The sequence below is a fragment of the Vombatus ursinus genome, unplaced genomic scaffold (genome assembly GCF_900497805.2).
Source record: "Vombatus ursinus unplaced genomic scaffold, bare-nosed wombat genome assembly UNPS02014822.1, whole genome shotgun sequence".
NCBI classification, from domain to species: Eukaryota; Metazoa; Chordata; class Mammalia; order Diprotodontia; family Vombatidae; genus Vombatus; species Vombatus ursinus.
The window spans coordinates 9,735,745-9,755,169 of NW_020954600.1; the positions used below are offsets into that span (position 1 = coordinate 9,735,745).

At 36.6% G+C, this 19,425-nt stretch overlaps 1 pseudogene; it reads right to left on the reverse strand.

The window, feature by feature from the left end:
* Positions 1-796: 796 nt before the first annotated feature.
* Positions 797-19,425, reverse strand: part of LOC114024665 — a 130,720-nt pseudogene continuing 112,091 nt past the window's right edge.

The window sequence follows — 19,425 nt, forward strand, 5'->3', positions numbered from 1 at the left end:
AATTACACCTAAACAATGTTTTTAATGTTCATTTAAGAAAATCAGTTCCAAATTCTCTTGCTCACTCCCTTTCATTCCTCTTCTCTGAAAAGGCAATTAATTTAAAAGAGATTATACATGTGAAGGTATGCAAAATAACTCAATGTTATCCATTTTGCAAAAGAGAATGCAGATAAATATCACCAAAATAATAAAGTTTAAGAAGTATCTTCAGTCACCGTTCAGACTCCTTACTCTCATAGGATGTGGTTCAAAGAGGGAATAACATACATTGGAAAAACACCTTATCTGGAAAATAGATCCAGGAGAGATAATTTAAGAATTATTGGACTATCTGAAAGTCATAATTAAAAAAAAGAGCCTGTGCATCATCTTTCAAGAAATTATCAAGGAAAACTGTCTTTATATACTAGAATGAGGGGGTGAAATTGAAATTGAAAGAATCCACTGACTATCTCATGAAAGAGATCTCAAAAGGAAAACTCTAAGGAATATTATAGACAAATTCCAGAATTATCAGGTCAAGAAGAAAATACTGCAAGCAGCCAGAAAGAAAAAAATTCAAACATCCAAGCACTACAGTCAGTATTACAGGACTTAGAAGCTTCTACATTAATGGATCAGAGGGCTTGGAATATGATATTTCAGAAGGTAGGGGAGTTGACTTGCAACCAAGAATCAAATACCCAGCAAAATTGAGCATAATCTTTAAGGGGAAAAGATGGTCTTTCTTTTTTTTTTTCTGACAAGCATTTTTATTAACAGATCATTAGAAAAATAATCATGGTAGAGACCTTTAATTTATTCTTCTAATAAGCCTGTTGATCTGGTCTTCCCTGTTGCCAGCATCTCCACCTCCCACAAAATGTGTAGTCTTTTTCTTCATTCCATCTCATGGAGTAAATAATTTGAGGGGTCACAGGAAGCTGTTGGCAGCTTTGAAGTGCTGGCCGACAGTGTAGATCTCATGGATCAAGTCCTCCATGAAGATAATTCCATATTTACCAAGAAATTTTGCAATAAGGGCATTACCCATCAGGGCAATTCTCTGTTTCTTGATCTTGCCATAACCACATTTGTAAATCAAGTCATTCATAGACTTCAGTTTTGGGTAAGCCCATGCAATGTATGTTTCCACAATCCTCAGCATGTTAATTGAAGCCTTATTAAGCTTAAGAAAAGTGCCATTGAAGATTTGGCAAAGGCAAAGAAGCTGCAAAACTTTTTGGACCTTTGAGCTAACACCATTGATACTACTGATTCTGACCACAAAAGTTAACTTGGGTTTAGCAGGTACATAGTAGTTGCCAGCTTCAAAAGAAGCATAAAAAGTATTATGCTCAACTTTGTTGGATAAGTTATTCTTCAATGCAGCACCAACTTCTTTGCTCTTCAAGACATAGCATTCCAAGAGCTACAACATTCACTTTTGTAACATTTTGAGTTCCAATTTTTTCTCCCTTCCTTCCTTCCTTCCCACCCCCCCCACCTAAAACAGCAAGCAATCTGATACAGGTTACGTATGTACAACCATGTTAAATGTATTTCCACATTGGTCATGTTGTGAAAGAAGAATTAGAACAAAAGAAAAAAAAACATGAGAAAGAAAAAAATTAAAAAAAAATAAAAGTGAAAATACATCTGCATTCAGACTCCATAGTTTTTTTCTCTGGACATGAATAGCATTCACCATCATGTGTCTTTAGGAATTGTCTTGGATTATTGTATGGTTGAGAAGAACTAAGTATATCATTGTTGATCATCACACAGTGTTGCTGTTACTGTGTATGATGTTCTCCTGGTTCTCTCACTTCACTCAACATCAGTTCACATAAGTCCTTCCAGGTTTTTCTGAAGTCCACCTGCTCATCATTTCTTATGGAACAATAGTATTCCATTACATTCATATATCACAATTTGTTCAGCCATTCCCCAACTGATGGGCATCACCTCAATTTCCAATGTTTTGCCCCCCCCAAAAAGGGCTGCTAAAGTATTTTTTATACGTGTGGTTCCTTTTCTCTTTTTTGTGATCTTTTTGGGATACAGAACTAGTAGTAGTATTGTTGGATCAAAGGGTATGCACAGTTTGGTTGCCCCTTGGGCATAGTTCCAAATTACTCTCCAGAATGGCTGGATCAGTTCACAACACCAACAACACATTATTGTTCCAATTTTCTAATATCTTCTCCAAAATTTATCATTTTTCTTTTCTGACACATTTACTGATCTGATAGGTATGAGGTGGCACCTCAGAGTTGTTATAATTTGCATTTTTCTAATCCATAGTGATTTAGAGCATTTTTTCATATGATTATAGATAACTTTAGTTTCTTCATCTGAACACTGACTGTTCAAATTTTTTGACTATCAATATGGGAATGGCTTATATTCTTAAAAATCTGATTCAGTTCTCTATATATATTTAGAAATGAGGCCTTTATCAGAAACATTGGCTACAAAAATTGTTTCCTAGCTTTCTGCTTCCCTCTTAATTTTGGGTGCATTGGTTTTGCACAAAAACATTTTAATTTAATGTAATCAAAATTATTCGCTTTGATATGCATCTTTTCTTAAAACAATAAGTGATATCTGTTTTAAACTATCCGCAAACATTATCTGTAATGAGGATAGGCTAAGAATCCTTCCCAATAAGATCAGGGTGAAACAAGCATGCCCCATTATCACTACTATTATTCACCATTGTACTAAAAGTGCTAGCCACAGCAATAAAATAAGAAAAAATAAATTGAAGAAATTAGAATAGTCAATAATGAAAAAAAACCTCTTTGCAGCTGATATGATGGTATGCTTAGAGAATCTTAGAGAATCAACTAAAAAATTAGATGAAATAATTAACAACATTAGCAAAGTTGCAAGATATAAACTAAACCTACATAAATCATCAGCATTTCTACGTATTTCCAACAAAGTCAAGTAGCAAGAGATAGGAAGTGAAATTTCATTTCAAAATACTTCAGACAATATAAAATACTTGGGAGTCTATGTGCCAAGATAAATCCAGAATGTATATGAATACAATTACAAAATACTTCCACACAAATAAAATCAGATCTAAACAGTTGGAGAAATATTAATTGCTCATAGGTAGGCTGAACCAACATATTAAAAATGACAATTCTACCTAAATTATTTTTTAATTTTATATCATACCAATCAAAATACAAAAAAATCATACAGCTAGAAAAATCATAACAAAATTAATTTGGTAGAACAAATTTTGAAAGTTTTTGAACAAACACAATCAATACATCCAAGATTGGAAGGAAAGCAGGAAACTGCTTTCTTTCAGAAAGGCCTCATTTTTCAAATATATAAGGAACTGATTCAAATTTATATAAATGGGAGCAATTCCCTGAAAGAAAAATGATCAAAGGTTATAAACAGGAAGTTTTCAGAAGAAATCAAAACTATCTATAGTCATATAAAAATGCTCTTAGTAACTATTAATTAGAGAAATGCAAATTAAAACAACTTTGAGCTATTACCTCACACTTAAATAAGATTGGCTAATTTGACAGAAAAGGAAAATAACTAATCTCGGATCAGTTTGGAAAAAAATGGGACATTAATGCATTTTTGGTGGAGTTTTGAAGTAATCCAACCATTCTGCAGAGTAATTTGGAAATGTATTTCAAAGGCTATAAAACTGTGCATACCCTTTGACCAAGCAATACCACTACTAGTTCTGTATTCAGAAGAGATCAAAGGGAAAAGGACAGATATGTACAAAAACATTTATAGCAACTCTTTATGCGGTGGCAAAGAATTGGAAATTGAGGGGATGCCCAACAATTGGAGAATGGTTGAATAAGTTATGGGATATAATTGTGTTGGAATTCTATTTTGCTATAAAATATGATGAGCAGGATGGTTTCAGATAATTCTAGGAAGACTTTTATGAATTGATGAAAGTGTTCTGTACAGAACCAAGAGTATATTCCACACACTAACAGCAATATTGTATTATTATCAACCGTAAATAACATAGCTATTCTGAGCAATGCAATGATCCAAGACAATTCTGAGGGACTTAGGAAGAAAAATGCTATCCACCTCCAGAGAAAGAACTGATAGTGTCTAATTGACTATGAAACTGCAGTTTTTTTTTTTACTTTCTTTTTAAAATTTTTTGTCTGTGTTTTCTTTCACAATGTGGCTAATGTGGAAGTAGGTTTTTCATGACTTCACAGTATTTTGTTTTTGTTGTTGTTGTTCAGTCATTTTTCAGGTGGAGTTGTGACCCTTTCGGGACTTCTTAGCAAAGATATTGGAGCGATTTGCCTTTTTAATTCTCTGGCTCATTTTACAGATGAAGAAACTGAAGCAAATAGGATTAAGTGACTTGGCCAAGGTCATAAAGCTAGTAAGAGTCTGAAACTGGATTTGAACACAGGAAGAGGAGTCTTCCTGATTCTAGGCCTGGCCCTCCATCAACTGTGCCACCTAGCTGCTTCCCCCACCAACACCAAAAGCTACTGGGGTTGTCTGCCATTTCCTTCTCCAGTACATTAAGGTAGACTTGTCCAGGGTCACACAACGAGTAAATGTCTGAAACCAGATTTGAATTCATATCTTCCTGGCTCCAGGACCAGCACTCTATCCACTAAGCCATCTAAAAATCATTTTCCTTTTTCCAGGATGGGGGTAGAGAAGAAAATGGTGGAAATGATTTTAAACTGAAAATTAAAAAAAAAGTATTACAAAATTTGCAGATAACTTAGAAGAATAAAGTAAAATAAAATAAAAATGTGCTCCTTTAAAAATAAATAATAAAGTTAGGACAGTACCCAAAACTGTGCTAGATGACAAGGTTCTATTTTTATTATCCTTTTTCAAAGATTCACATATGATATATTGAAATCTAATGTATACTCTCTTATAAATGAAAAGATTCTCAAATATAAAAATGGATTTCAGAAATGCTAATTCCCTGATTGATTGACAGTCCTGTACAGGGCATCACTGTGAACTGGTGACCAGGGAATAGAGTCAGATATGGAGAAAAAATGAAGCTGTTCAGAGTATATACGGAGGCAGCAGAAATGATGATTTGATCCAGGTTGGAGCAACTTTAGGAGACAGCCAGAAGAGAATATAGGCAAGGAGCTTGTCCCGTCAATTAGAAAAGACTCAGCGGTGAGAAGCAGCAGGTAGAGCAAAGTTCTCTAGAAAGCCAAAAAAGATTCCAAGGAAGATTAGCTAAAAAGATGCTGGGGGAAATCAAGGAAAGGAGAGCACTGACTTATCAGGGTTCAGAGGGCTATACAGAGGGTGACTTTGATCTGACACTGAGGGGTTACAGTAACCTCGTAAGAAAGAACAGTGTCCCTGAGTCCAAAGAGAAGGAGGTAGAGATGATCTTGTTAACGTCATTCGGTCTTTTCAATAACGTCCAGTTCTTCATGAGCCCATTTTGGTTTTCTTGAGAAAAGTACTGGAGTGATTTGCCATTTCCTTCTCAAGCTCATTTTACAGATGAGGAAACTGAGACAAACAGGGTTAAGTGACTTACTTAGGTTCAGACAAGTAGTAAATGTCTTAGGCCAAATTTGAACTTAGGAAGATAAGTATTCCTGACTCCAGGACTGGAACTGTATTATAATAGAGACAGCCTGGATTCCATGATTAATTTTAGTTACTGAAAGTGAATTATCTGCTTATACTTTGTTCTCCAATACTGCACTAAAACAGGTTTGCCTCATAGTTACCGCACACATACACGCACACGCATACACGTGCATGTGCACATGACAGAGGATGTGCTGCAAATTAAAAACCACTAACATTCATTGCACCTTAAGGTTTGCAAAGCACTTCACATGTTGATCCTTATAACAGCCCTATGGGGAAAGGGTTACAAGCAAATCTTATCCCCATTTTCATCTGAGACTCAGAGATTTTGTGACTTGCCTATGATCCCACAGCTGTTAAGTATCAATGTCCAGGTCTCTCCTAACCATTTGTCCCAAGCTCTTACTGTTATCAAACTTCTTACCACTTGTGACCTTAACTGGAAAGTATGGCTCAGCCTTAGTATATGCCATTATGGATCAGAGACACCATTCATATCCCTCAACTCTGAGTCCTACCCTTTTTCTACCCCACCATAATGAGAAAAGGTATCAGAGAAAATACAGGAAGAGTAAGTAATTACAAGGCCACAATATTCGGGGGAAGATGAGAAAGAAAAAAAATCCTCCTATATCATTCCTTTAATTACTTGAAGTACAAATTTCTAGAACCTTCTCTGTGGTATGTTCCAACCTATTAACTTTCCTATTGCATGTCTAAATCATTACTCCTCCTGAAAATGAGTTTTTAGCTCATAATTAATCTTATCTAGAACTAGGAATTTGCATGCTATTACAATCTTGAGCAGACATTGTATAAGCATTGTTGACTTATGGGAAGAGGGGACCGTTAAAGACAGGAGAGATATTGGTTCAGAGAACAGTCCAATAGGTACAAACATTCCAGGAGAGGCATCATGTCACACAAAACTGGGTCTGCAGTACCATAAGGTTTGAGAGGGAAAGTGAGACGTGAAAAGGCTGCTTTGGCAATGGGAACCTAAAGGTCTAGCTCTAGGATATGGTAGTAAATTCATGCCATTGGGTACAGGACAGTGGAAGACCATACAGTGGGTAGTTAGTTGTCTTTGGATTACCGAGGTAAGGAAGTAAATGATCACAGATGTTGGTAAACTAGGAAAACACCTCAGTGACCTCACCTTTCTTATGGTTTTGATCTTATTACAAAACATGTCAATTGGTTTTCTCAACTAGATATAGAACTCACAAAATTTTTTCTGGGCATCCATACTGTAAAGCAGGCAGCATTTACCTTTGATCAAGCTCAGATGTCTGGCAAAGGGGACATTTTGCCCTAGGTGACTAATCTCAAAAAATGAAGTAAATGTATAAATGACATAAGGTACCATCATTGATATACAACTACTTCAAACCATTTAAACACTTCAAGTAGGACTCCAGGAGAGAAACAATGTGATTGCATCTTTTGCCTCCACAGAAAGTGAATCATGAAAGCAAGCTGAACAATTCATGTTTTCATCATTCACATATGTGGTATATCAGTAGAGTTTTAAGATAATCTATTCCTGAGCCACTTCAGACATGTTCCTTCATCTGTTCAGGGTCCACAGACTTTAAGGCCAAAAAGGTACTAGGGAGGTCCTCCAGCCCAACTCCTTCATTTTACAAATGGCATAAAAGGAGACTCAGGTAAGTGACTTTCCCAATATCACATAGGTACAAACTTGCAGAAACATGATTCAGACAGGATACTCTCACATTACTGAGAGTTATGGGAGTACGTGAAGTCAATAACCGGCACCTATACATGGCTCCTTTCAGGGTCTCATCTCTCTTATTTCCCCCTTCCCTACCATGTGTACAATGTTCTGCTGTCATCTCCTGAGTGACAACAAATACCCCACTCCCTCCAAAATAGTATTGTCCAATTTGGGTCTATCAAAAAGTAGTATTTCAACCTCTTTTTTGGAAGGATTGGTTTATGTTGTTCTTTCTGTTTCTACTAGAACATTGCTAGGGTCCTCATAGGCTCAACGTCTCTAATTAAACAATTTCTTCTTCAACAAATATAGCATAAGACTTGTTCCCTAATGTCGGTGTGCTCCGAGAGGTGACAGTTAGCTGATCTGAGAAGTAAATCTATGTTAGTCGTTAATAAGTGCTAATGTATTATGTATCGTTCTTTTCAGGTAATATTCAGATATTAGGATTTTCAGGGAGTACTTAACTTGTCATCTATGAACTTGTTTTAATTTTTTTTTAGTCTTTCTTCCTCTCTTCTAAATTGTTCCCATCTTATCAGTGTCCTTACTAAAATGTGGCACCCAGAAAAAAAAAACAACAATATTCTAGATGTACAACTAAGGAAGAGTATAACAGCACACTCACTTCCTTATTCCTATAAAATATGCCTCTTTTAATTTGGCCTAATCATTGCATTGGCTGTCCTATTCTATTGTTGAGTTATGCAAATTGCTAATTTAATTCTCTTGCCGTCCACTCACAACCCCAGACCTTTTTACAGATGAACTGCTTATCCAAAGTGCCATTAATTGAACAAAAACAATAATACAATTGTTGAAAAACAAACTACAGGAACTATCTGAATTTCAACACTCATTCCTGACATGGGAGAAAAATGAAGTGATGCTTATGTTAATGAAAGAGCCATAGAATAAAGTATTTTGATCAGTTCATTTTACCTCTGCTATTGATCTTTATGATGGATGAAATTTCAGCCCATTTCTATGCATGACAAAGTCAGTAATAGCGGCCTTCTGTTCCTCAGAATGAAATCATATTTATTGAGCCTTCCTAGGCCCCATGACTAAGTAGGATGAGCTGAGATCAAAGCTCATTTAAACAGAAGAGCCACTGAAATGCTGAATAATGATAATGATAGTAAAATTTAATTCTCAGTCAGTGGTAATATATGGAACAGCAAGGCACTCATGCCAGAAGTCTCCACACTAAAAGCAAATATTAGACAATTTCTTATAGCACAAAAGTGGGATTAAACAGTCATCAGAACAATGCTGTGTGTTGGCAAGGGTAGAAAATGCTATTTTTGAAGATCGTAACATTGCATATTAACTAAAAACAAAGCCAATCTTACATGTAAACAACTTTTGATTTATTCATTGAGCTACCCTCTCCTTCATTAGAAGGATAAAAATGTATTAACAATTAAGATACCAGGGCTTCATTCTCATCCATACAACTGAAAAAATGAAGACTATTGCTGGATCTCTGCTACCTGAAGAAGAAGACTGACCTGTAAAATTGACACTTATTTCAGAAATTTAAATGTTCCCCTTTCCCAGTCTCATGCTTCCAATGAAGGCCTGAGAGATCAGTTGAAACACTCATTGTTGTAGATCCTAATATATGACTTTGATCCCTAGTTCTCTCTGACATTAGCCCAGAGGTTCTGTCAGTGTTAAATCAGAGACAACACATAGATACACAAAAAACTAAACACTCCCCACCCCATCACCAGAATAACCAGGGAGGCAGCTGATTCACATCAGTCAAAGAGGCTAGAGATGACCTCTTTATACCAAGGAAAACCCAAGGAAGACCTTATTGAGTCATGATAAATGTTTTCAAAGTATTTTAAAATTCCTTCAAGATTAACAGACTTGGGAACCATATATTATGCAAATCTAATGAATAAGTAGTTGCCATTTAGAAGCAGTGTTTACATAAAAATTAGTCATGTGAGATTTTATCTTAGACAGACTATATTATATTTGTGTGTTTTGTTTTTAGTATAAATAATGGGAAAAATAAGACCTTTTTCTTCCAGGTGGCTTGCATACTACAAATGAGGGGAAAAGAGTCTAGTAAAAAGATCAGTGAACTGGGAAAGACAGATTGAGGTCCTAGATCAAAAGTAGTATTACATAGTGGAAATAATTCCATCCTTAAGGTCAAAGACCTGGGTTCCAGTTTCCTTTTAAAAAAAATAAATTCTCATTTATTTATTTTATTTTTTCATTACTTTATTTTCCCATTATATCCATGCTTTTCATTCCTTTATGAAAATGAGAGACAGAGGGGCAGCTAGGTGGCACAGTGGATAGAGCACCGGCCCTGAAGTCAGGAGGACCTGAGTTCAAATCTGGTCTCAGACCAGACACTTGACACTTCCTAGCTGTGTGACCTTGGGCAAGTAACTTAATCCCAGTTGCCTGAAAAAAGAAAAAAAGAAAGAAAGAAAGAAACAAAGAAAGAAAGAAAGAAAGAAAGAAAGAAAATGAGAGACAGAAAGAGAGAGGGAGAGAGAGAGAGAGACTGTTCGGCAAAGTCCAACACTGTGTATACTTTGCTGCATAGCCATAAGCCCTCACCTCTGAAGATTACACAGGCATTTTATCATCTTTTTTTATAGGATCAAGCTTGGTAATTATAATTTTACTACACTCATTTTTTTTGGGAGGGGGAAGAGGGTATGGTGGCTCTGGTGGTGTTTTATTTTTTTTTCCATTTACCATATTGCAGTCATATTGCATATAAATATATATACACATAAATATATACATACATACACATATACATATACATATATATACATACATACATACATATCTATTTTTTTCTGATTCTCCTTCCTTCACTAGTACTAATTCATGTAAGTTTCCCATGTTCTTTATAGTCATCATTCTTCATAGCTCAGCAATTCCTACACCACAATTATACACACACACAGTATATATACGTCTCTGTGTGTATGTTTGTATATGTATACATATGTGTATGCATGCATATACAGGGAGGCATATAATGCATAGATTTATGCCTATATACAAATGCATGCATGAGTTCGCATACATGTGAACATACATGCATGCATGTATGCATCCATGATAAATGGTTGCATTCCATTAACATTCTTTTGAGAATTATTTAATATATTTGGACGACATTCTATTGGGTAACTTGGTCTAAATTTATTATCCTATGTGCATTAACTTTTTTCTAGGTTCTCATTTGAAAATTGGGCAAATCACTTAAATTGTCATAGCTCCCCATCTCCATCCAAAAATGAAATAATATAATATAATAATAAATTAAATAAATTAATTAAATAAATAAAGATAAATTGTTAACTCTTTCCTTTGGTGCTTACTGTGTGTCTATGAACAAGACATTTAACCACCTGTGTCTTAGTTTCTTCATCTGTAAAATGAGGATAATAATACACATATCTACCTAAAATGATTGCATTTTTAGAGTTCAGATGAGATTATAGAATAACAGAGATACTTCTGAAAGGGACCTTAGAAGCTACATAATCCAAATGCTTCATTTTGTGGATGAGAAATCATGCCAGTGGTGGTTAACCTATTTGCCTAAGGTCATACAGGAAATCAAAGTCAGAGGTAGGATAGGAACCCAGATCCTCTGACTCCAAAGCCAGTGTTCTTTCTGATGTATCATGTTGCCCTCCCAATCCCCAAACATACATAATATACTTCAAAGTACTGTATAAATGCCATTTATCATTACCTCACACATAAAGAAGTTCAAGAAAGAAGTGCATGATTGAAAAAAAGAAAAGATGAGCTTGGCACACAGTGAGTGCAAAGCACAACTGATAGACAGCCCTTCTGCTCTACTGGCATCCTTAAGATGTCAAGAAATCTTAAGAAAGGACCTCAGCACTTTTGATGGTTCCTTCTGCAGAGAATGTAAGGGAGGCAAAGGACAAGGGTCAAAGAGGATGGCCAGGAATTGACTGGGATATGCATTGGTGGGGATATACATTGGTCTATGGAACATCCACATAACTGAGCTCTCATGGACTCATTGTTGTTTCATTGTCTTTATTGTTGTTGATTGATTACATTATTATTTCTGAGACTTTGCTCAATTCATTTCAACACTTTGAACTCATTATTATCAACTATACAATAAAGGTTTCTAGTAGAACACCTGAGTGGATGTTTGGCATCTAGGTACCAAAGAGGATAGAGTCCTGGGCCTACAGTCAGGAAGACTTGTATTTAAATCCAGATATTTCTTAGCTGTGTGACCCTGGGCAAGTCATTTAACCTATGTTTGCCTCAGTTTCACCAACTATAAAATGGGGATCATTATTGCACCTACCTCCCAGAATTGTTGTGAGAACCAAATGAGAAAATATTTGTAAAGCACTTAGCACAGTAGATGGCATATAGTAGGCACCAATAAGTGTTTATTTCCTTCCTCTAGATTACAAGGGGAAAAAAAACACACACACACACACATCTCGAAAAGCTTGAAGGCTTTCAAAGTCATTTCTTCACAGCATTCCTGGGAAGTCAGTCTAGTAATTACTATGATCCTCATTTTAAATATGATGACAGCATAGGTCAAGGATGCCAAGTGGTTTCTTCATGGTGCCACACATAGAAGGCACTAATGCCACGATTCTAACCTGGGGTTTGATTTGTTGCCAAATCAAACATGGGTCCCATGACACCATTATTTTCCCAATGATATCTGAACTTTTGTCAAGGTCTGAACTCATATGATTTTATAGAATCATGTTGAACCAGTCAGAAATGTCAGGTCAGAAGAGCAGCTCTGTCTTTATCATCATGCTTCACTTGAATAATTAGGGGAAAATAATAATTTCCTGGCCTTGGGAACTTACTGATGTCATTACCATTTTCCCATACTTATCCCCATCTCTTGCCCTTTTCCCTCTTCCTTCATAGTCCATATTAGTTAGATTTGATATGTCTAATCAAACAATAAGGCACAGAAATATTTAAGAGGTAGTGTGGTGCAGTGGGAAAGATGGTAGATTTAGAATCAGAAAACCTGAGTTTAAATCCCAATTCTGTCACTGACACCCAATATGACCCTATTCAAATCATTTAACTTCTCTGGGCTGTATCTGTAGCTCCAAGTCTACCAAATGCCCTGGAAACTAAGTGTGGTACAAGGGAAAATAAACAGGGGTTGTAGATATCTGGGTTCCCTTTTAGGAGACCACATTTCCACTCCCTGAAGTCTTGCCATCCTTTCAAGGAATGCATTAGGCTGGTCCCTCTCTCCTTTGGAATTCAGGGCCCCCAGGGGAGGCACTTAAGATGCTGAGAAAGCCTCTTACCCTTTCTTTCTGGGCAGCTGCTGCTTCTGATGCTGCTCAGTTCCACTCTGGTTCTCATTTAAGGACAGGAGAAGGGAACATGTTTCCCTGTGGGAAGGCAGCGGGAACACATCCAAGGCTCCTGGCACCCTTGATAACAAGGCAGGGGAAATGAAAGTTCAGAAACAGGCAGGGAAATTGTCAAGTCTCCAGGGACTGCCTGCTGTTAGCTCTCACCCCCAGACTGTTTACAGTGGCTGGCTTTTATACCCAGGCCCAATGGTTTAGCACGGAATCTCCCTTCACTGGGCAATGGCCCTGACCATGTCAGCCTGATCATTAATTAAAGCTGGGGTTTTGTTTCCTTTGGACGTAGTAGGATCCTGCGATGTGGTCTGTTAATCTGGATCTACCCAGAGAGATTTCGTCTGTTTGATAATCTAAATTATTCTGGCATTCAACATTGGTTTTATAAGCTCTGAAATAAAGGAATCCCTGCCAGCCACTTACTTTCCACTACCTCTTGTGTGCACTGTCAAACCCTTTCTCCCAATTTAGCAAGTGCCAAAGGAATTACATGTCTAATTGGAACTGACAAAAAGGAACCAATGAGGAAATGTGAGTTACATTCCCAATCAACAGTTCTTTTCTTTGAAGCTACAAGTGTTGACCCCTTACATGGGACAAGAGAGAGGCATAAGGCAAGATAAGAGGCATAAGGCCAGAATAACTATTGTTTTGTCCAGACACACCTTTGTCTTATTTCCTCTACTATACAAAACCTGCTGAAAAAGTAAGAAGCAGCATGCAATAGTGGATAGAGAACAATGAAATTTGAAGTCAGGAAGACCTGAATTCAAATCCTGTGCTCGATAGTTATAAGTCTGACCCTGAGCATTTTAATTAATCTCTTTGTGCCTCAAATCTATGAAATTAAGGAATTTGTTTGATTTTCACCAAGGTCCCTTACCATACATCCTTCTGAATAAATTACTTCAGAGTACCTTGCTTCTCTTTCATTATCTATTGAATTCTCCTTGTTGAGTTATTTTGAGTCATGTTTAACTCTTCATGATCCCATTTGGGATTTCTTAGAGTGGTCTGACATTTCCTTCTCCAGCTCATTTTACAGATGAGGAATCTGAGGCAAACAGGGTCAAGTGACTTTCCTACAGTAACACAGCGAGTAAATATCTGAAGCCAGATTTGAACTCAGGAAAATGGGTCTTCTTGACTCCAAGCCTAGTACTCTAGCCACCTTACCCCCTAGGTTCTCCATTGATTTCCTACCCACCTTTTAAAACCTAACTCAAATACCACCTACTCTATGATGATCTTGCCTTAAGACCTCTTATAGCAAGTTGCTTGGCAATGCTTAAATGTGCTTGGGATCAAAGGATCTTCATTTTGGAACTAGAAGAAGCCTTGAAGGTCATCAAATCCAACTCCCCCATTTTACAGGTAAAGAAACTGAGACCAAGAGAGTGGAATTAATTTTCCCCCAATTTTACAGGTATTACATTTCCATGTCTAGATTCAAACCCATATATTTTGATTCAGTTTCCAGAATTCTTGCCATTAAACCCTTTTGTCTGACTATTTTTCAATGTGAGCTTCTATTATCTTTCCCATTCAAAGGCATATCATTTTAAGGGTTCAGCTTAGATTTATGGATAGCTTAGGTTTAGTCCAATATCATGTATTTTGAGGGTCACCTGTCATAGTGCATAGAGTGCTAATCTTAAGGTAAATAACTCTTGCCTTGAAGGCCTCATGTCTCTGATTCTAAATGTGTCACCATGGGTAGGGCAACAAACCTCTTAGAGCCTCCACTTTCACAACAGCGTTAAACTACATTACAGAGGTGTCACTGACCTGCATTGGTGGGAGGAGTTCCTTCAATGAGAATTGCCAACATTGAAAAAATCTCAGGTAAGAAAAGTGGTATATTTATTTAGGTCTTACTTTTTGTAGTCTTGTCTTTACCAATGTTGGTCTTTAGTGCCTCAATATGTCAGGGCTTATTATTTTCCGTTCCTTTCTGGCATTACCCTTGAGTCTAAGTGTGCATTGCACTGTGATTCAGCAAAAAGAACAAGGAACTCAGAGTCTTAAGATCAGAGATCTGCCATTTATTACCTCTGTGACCCTGGTCAAATCATTTAACCACACTGGACTTAAGTTTCTTTCACTGGTAAGGTGAGAATTTGGAGTTATATAATCCATGGAATGCCTTCCAACTCTAGCTTAATGACACTGTGGTCTTTGAAAGGACATTAGCAGTACAATAGTAAAAATGGAAGGGACCTACCCTAAATTATCCTGGATGATACAAAATGGAATTGTCTGGATAGGAAGAATGATTGCAATGTTTTACAAGATATATGCAGGACAAATTGAAGGAAATCTCAGAAGGAAGGAACTAACAGTGAAAAGGACTGGGAAAAGCTTCTTGTAAGATGGCAGGATTTGAGTTGAGTCTTGAAGGAAGTAAGGAAACCACAAGGAGGAAATCAGGAGGGAGAGCATTCCAGGCATGGGGAAAAATCAGTGAAAAAGTCACAAAATACGGAGGTGGAGTATCTGTTTTCTAAAAGAAAAGAAGCCAATGAAATTGGATAACAGAATATGAGGAGGTGTATAAATTTAAAGAACAGAAGTACAATAATATATAGAAAGTAATTTGTAAACCACAAAGTGATGCTTAAATATATGTTATTTTGTTGTTGCTTCTGCTATTGCTAATGATGATGATGATGATAATAATAATAGCAATAATTAGCAAAGCCCAGGTAACAATAGATGTAATCAGTCAAAAGTGTTGTCTGGCTTAGATATTCTCCATCTATGACTGGCTGGAAGTTTCAGTAAAGATGAAGACTAGGGATTTCATTTTAACTGCAACCAGCAGCAGGTGAAATGATTTGAAAAAGAGTGGCGAAAAGAGACATTCATGCCAATGACTTCATCAAAGTTTATTTTACATTCCCAGCTCAGGTTTGCAGCTTAAATTTGGTTCAACTACTTGACGGCACCATAGGGAATATAGGAAAAGAATAAGATTCAAAAGTAAACAGTTCACCGGCTCACTGATAGATGAATCAACCCCTTTTGTGGGTGTTTTACTATTCTGGATTGCCCTCTATGGTTGGCACATACTGGATTTTAGGGAAAAAAAATATGTCAGCAAGAAAAATCAAACCATTTTTTTCCAAGTCAGGAGAAAGGGCGAGGGAGGACTCAAGAGGCCTAGGTTAGGGTCTTCTTTTTCTAAAAAATTAGCTCTGTAATCCCTGGCAAATACCATGACATCTCCATATTTCAGTTGCCTCATTTTAAAAGTGAAGCAGTTGATCTAGGGGATGTTTGACTTGCTGATGTAAAATATTTTAATCTACATTAATATTACAGATGATCATGTGTTCTAAGAAGCATAAGCTACAATAGACCTCAGAAGACATCTAGTAGAACTCCTTTCATTTTATGAATGAAGAAACTGAGGTGCAGGAGGTTAAAGGACTTTATTTAACTTTGAATTCATTGCATGATATGGGATATTGGCATGGTGTTCCCATATCAAAGAAGTTGCTATGCTCTATGAGAGAAGCAGAATTGTAGGAGCAAAAAAGAAAAAACAAAACAAAACAAAGCAAAAACAAACAAAACAAAACATATAAACAAAAACATGAGATGCCCAAATTTAGAAACACCTCTCCAAATGTTCAAAATGTTCATGTGAACTATTTGTATCTGACATGTGGTAGAGCCTTCTTGGCTTATATTGGTCTGATCAGCCAGTCAGACACACTGTATCTCGACTCCAACATAGTGATGTCATTTTGATCCTCTTGGAGAACAAAGGACAGCAACCAGGTAGAGGGAGCAAAAACTTCAGGGGTAGAACCAAGATGGTAGAGTAGATGAATCAGCCAAACTCCCCTAATATTCTCTTCCAAATAACTTTAAAATGACTCCTCAAAAAGAATTCTGGAATGGAAGAGTCAAAAAAAATCAAAGAAAAAGAAAAGTTCAAGGAGATACAGTTTTTTCTACCCCAAGACAACTTAGAAGGTCAAAGAAAATGGAACAGGGACTTGCCCACAACCCTTGTGGGTCTTAGAGGTGACAAGAGGAGCAGCAGCTTTAGGAGCTCTCAAGCTAGAGATGCTAAGAGGATCTGGCAAGCAGCCAGAAAGAAATTACAGGGTCCAGGTGTGCTAGACCTCGGTGCAAGACTAGATATTGTTTAGCAACTCCATTGCTTATAGCTACTTCCGGGTCACAGTTCCGAGGCAGATAGGAACTCTTGCTGTCCCAAGGAAGCATGAGGTTTTGAGAAGCAGTATCATTTCAGCTGTAAGGGATCAGAGGCCCTTCTTGAATAAGGACCAGAACATACACCAAGAGAGCAGTGGCCACATTTTTTTTCCTGGATCACAACAGCTGGAAGCACTGAAAACTTCCAAATCCCCAGAATCAGCACTGAAATCATCAGTGCAAAAAAGCCTGACAGTGACCCCCTAAATCCAACTCAAGGACCAGAGACCAACTTCAACATAAAATTCAAACTCAAGATATATGCTGGAAAAATGAGGAAAGAACAATAAAATAACCCAACCATTGAAAGCTACTATCGGGGGACAGCTAGGTGGCACAGGGGATAGAGTATTGGCCCTGAAATCAGGAGAACCTGAGTTCAAATCCAGCCTCAGACCAAACATTTGACACTTACTAGCTGTGTGACCCTAAGCAAGTCACTTAACCCTAAAAAAAAAAAAAGATACTATGGTGACAGAGAAGTATGAGACACAAACTCAGAAAAGGTCAATAAGGTCTAAACAGCTAAAAACAAAGCTTCATATAAAAAAGAAACACAAGTTGAACATAAGCCCAAACAAAAATTCATGGAAGGTCTAAAAAAAAAGATTTTGAAAATAAAATAAGAGTGGTAGAGAAAAAAATTGGAAAAGAAATGAGAACAATGTGAGAAAATTACGAAAAGGCAATTAACAGGTTGGCAAAAGAGGCACAAAAATGAAGAAAATAACACCTTACAAAAGAGAATTAGCCAAATGATAAAGGAGAAACAAAAGCTCACTGTTGAAAATAATTCCTTAAGAAGCTGTTATTCAGTTGTTTCAGCTATGTCCTACCCTTGGTGACCCATTTGGGATTTTCTTGGCAAAGATACTGGCATGGTTTGCCATTTCCTTCTCCAGCTTATTTTACAGATGAAGAAACTGAGGCAAACAGGGTTAAGTGACTTTCCCCGGATCACATAGCTAGTAAGTATCTGAGTCCAGATTTGAGCGCAGGGAGATAAATATTTCTGACTCCAGGTCCAGCACCCTAGCCATGGGCAACATATAACTGCCCCCAAAAAGCAGAATTGGTCAAATGGAAAAAAAGGTACAAACATTCACGGAAGGAAATAATTCCTTAAAAATTAGAATTGAGCAATCAGAAGCTAATGACTCTATAACTCATTGAGAAATGGTAAAGCAAAGTGAAAAGAATTAAAAAAACTAGAAGAAAAGATAAATGTTTCATCTGAAAAATAACTGATTTGGAAAATAAATTAAAGAGAGATAATTTAAGACATATTGAATTACCTAAAAGCTGTAATTTTCAAAAGAAGAACCTAGGTGTTGTATTTCAAGAACTTATAAAAGAATACTGCCCTGCTATCCTAGCACATGAGGGTAAAATAGAAATTTAAAGAATCCATAGATCATCACCTGAAATGGATCCCAAAATGAATACTCCCAGGAATATTATTCCCAAATTTCAGAACTCCCAGGTCAACAGGAAATAATTTAACTATAAAATACCATGGAGCTACAGGAAGGGTCACCCAAGATTTGATAGATACCACGCTAACGGAGATGAGGACTTGGAATATGATATTCTAGAAAGCAATAAAGCAAGGATTACAATCAAGAATAACCAACCCAGTAAAACTGATTATAATCCTCCATGGAAAAATAAACATTTATGCAAAGAGAGGATTTTCAAGCATTCCTGAAGAAAAGGCCAGAGCTGAATAGAAAAGTTGACTTACAAATGCAGGATTCAAGAGAAGAATCAAAAGATAAACACAAAAAAAGAAATCATAAGGAATTCAATAAGATTAAACAGCTTACATTCCTATGTGGGAAGATGATACATTTAACTCCTTAGAGATGTATTGTTATTAGAGCAGTGAGAAGGACTCTACATAGGGGGCATAGGACTGAATTGATTATATAAGGATGATCTCACAAAAAATGAAGAGATGTACTGGAAGAAGGGGTGGGAAGAGAGGAAGAATGGTGAAAATTATCTCACAAAAAGATATGTGATTGGTGATGTGTTCCACAGATTTGTGAATAAACAAGAAATAGAGAGCATTTTAAGATGTAAAATGGGAATCTTGATTCCATTAAATTAAAGTTTTGCTCAAATAAAACCAATGCAGCCAAAATTCAAAGGAAAGCAGAAAATCGGGGTGGGGGGATATTTATAGGCAATTTTTCAGGTAAAGGTAACATATTTTAAATACACAGAAAATTTTGTCAAATTTATAACATGTCATTCCCAATTGATAAATGGTGAAAGGATAAGAACAGTTATTGATTAGAGAAATGCAAAATAAAACAACTTTGAGATATCTTTTCATATATCAAATTGACTAAAATGCTGGAAAAGGAAAATGACAGATGGTGGAGGGAGTGTAGAAAATTGGGACATTAACACTGTTGGTGGAACTGTGAACTGATCCAACAATTT